This window comes from Chanos chanos, chromosome 11, assembly GCF_902362185.1.
Source record: "Chanos chanos chromosome 11, fChaCha1.1, whole genome shotgun sequence".
Taxonomy (NCBI): domain Eukaryota; kingdom Metazoa; phylum Chordata; class Actinopteri; order Gonorynchiformes; family Chanidae; genus Chanos; species Chanos chanos.
In genome coordinates this window covers 15,002,616-15,005,115 of record NC_044505.1, presented here as the reverse complement: position 1 = coordinate 15,005,115, position 2,500 = coordinate 15,002,616, and the positions used below count along the sequence as shown (strand labels likewise).

Genomic DNA, 2,500 nt, shown 5'->3' with positions numbered 1-2,500 from the left:
AGTACTTCAAATGTCCTCAACCCCTCACCAAATGTCTATTCACATGTTCATATCATACATGTATCTGGGACCAGATGTATTGTTATCATGATGGACAACGTTCATACAGAACTGGTCCAGGGTCAGCATTTTGAGCCTTTGTTAAATATGTAGGAGAGGTTTCACTGATCTGCAGTCAGTTTGCCTGTTTGCTTATGCTCCCGGTTCGCACTGCTTCTCTGCTCTGCTGCTGGTTTAGCATGGGAGGGCTGTGTGTGCACGGATGCATGCGTGTGTCTGCAAAAACACACTGATACTTGCCCCAGCCACACTAACACACACACACACACACACACACACACACACACACACACTCATACACACACATGCACACACACAAACACACACACACACACACACACACACACACACACGTACAAAAACACACACACACACACAGACACACACACACACACACACACATGCACACACATGTACAAAAACAAACATAGACACACACTCATACACACACACACATGCACGCACACGCACCACACGCACCACACACATGCACACACCACTCACACACGCACACACACACACACACACACACACTATGGGCCAAGGGAGCAGCGTTCTATAGACTTGTCAGAAAAGCTCCCATAATTCCTCAGTCCATTTCCTCGCTGAGCGCTAAGCCGGACATGTCAAAGGTCATGAGAGGGGCATTAACCTCAGGGTCAACCGCCTCTCCTTTAACGCTGTGTGTGTGTGTGTGTGTGTTTGTTTGTATGTGTGTGTCTGTATGTGTATGTCTGTGTGTGTGTGTGTGTGAGAATGAGACCTCCTCCCCCTTGTTTTGGATGATTGATTGACAGGTCCTTCTGTAGCTGACAGTCAAATCTTAAAGTCCAAGCGACGCTTAGTCAGTCCACAAAGAGAGTGTATAGTAGAGGCTGAATGTGTGTGTGTGTGTGTGTGTGTTTGTGTGTGTGGCCCAGGGACATATGAACTTGGTGTTGATGTTGATATTGTCGCTGACCCCTCCTCCCTGTCTCTCTCTCTCTCTTTCTTTCCCTCACTCTCTCTCACTCTTCCTTGCGCCATCTCTCGCTCACTCTCTCTCTCTTTCTCTCTATCTCTCTCTCTTTCTCTCTATCTATTTCCTCTAGCTATGTACCAGGGAGCCATTAAGTTCTGAACTGATTACATATCATATGTAATACACGTAATATATAATGTTATGTTACTACCAACAGAGTAACATTCATTGGTCATGATATAATTTCAGTACATGAAGAAATCAGTTTTACGTGTTTCATTTCAGTACATAAAGAAATCAGTTTTACGCATTATATTTTAACATTCAAGTAAGGATCTGGAGTTAATAAGATCGAGTGATCTTAGAAAGGACTTTTTCATTTTCATTGATTTTCAAAGGATTTCATTTTTCCTACATCCTTTACTCCATCTCTTCTCTCTCTCTCTCTCTCTCTCTCTCCCTCTCTCTCTGTCCCTCTGTTTTGCGGTTTCTGGCTGTGGTAGAACCATTAAACTATGGCGGGCCTATTAATTAGTGTCCCACGCTTCACGGGGGAGCGTATAAAGTGGCGCGCGCTTGTCAGCCTTGCTTCATTTGAATTTCCTCCTTTGATCGCGTTGCATGGCGCTGCTGATAAATCAGACACCAAACCTTCCTATCAACCTCTAATACGCAACTAATTATCTACACACCGCCTGCCAGACAGAGAGACAGAGAGACAGAGAGAGAGAGACAGCAAAGGTCAAGTTTAAACACAAGCCTGGCTTGAAACTGTCTGTCATACTGAAACCTGTTTTTTTTTTTTTTTCTTCGTAAATACGTGGGGATTTTCTTACGACAAGCACTCAGAGACACGCTTTAGCTTAAGTTTGCTGTATGTCAGTGACAATAAAAACAATTCAGCTCTGTGTGCGTGTGTGCGTGAGTGTGCGTGTGCGTGTACGTGTGTGTGTGTGCGTGTGTGCGTGTGTGCGTGTGCGTGTGTGTGTGTGCGTGTGTGTGTGTGTGTGTGTGTGTAGTATCAGGCTCCACGGTCGGTGCGATGGCTCGGCCGGGGCCGACACACTCCGCGGGCGAAGTGGCATGACGATAAATGCTTTCCTCATAGTCGGCCTCATTTAATGCTGTGTGCCCCGCTAAATGTTTCCCCCCCAGCCTCCTAACACATCCCCCCCCCCCCACCTCCTCCTCCACCATCACCCCCCCCCTCCACCCACCACTACCTGCCTTCTTTCTCAGTTTACAACACATAGAGCAGACGACAATCCATTTCCGTTCATGGGGGTCTTCCCGCTGGCCCCGCTGGAGACGGTAAAAAACAGAAAGAGAGAGAGAGAGAGGGAGAGAGGGAGAGAGAGAGGGAGAGAGAGAGAGAGAGAGGGGGAGAGAGAGAGAGAGAGAGAGGGAGAGAAAGACCATTATGGAAATCAGGAAGCAGGAGCAGCCCAGGCTGGGGTGAAATTATTTTGGTGTAGCCCG

General features: G+C 47.1%; 1 protein-coding gene across 1 annotated transcript in view; it reads left to right on the top strand.

The window, feature by feature from the left end:
• The window catches only part of pax5 (paired box 5), a 33,137-nt gene that overhangs the window by 18,530 nt on the left and 12,107 nt on the right, over positions 1–2,500 (top strand). The window lies entirely within an intron of this gene.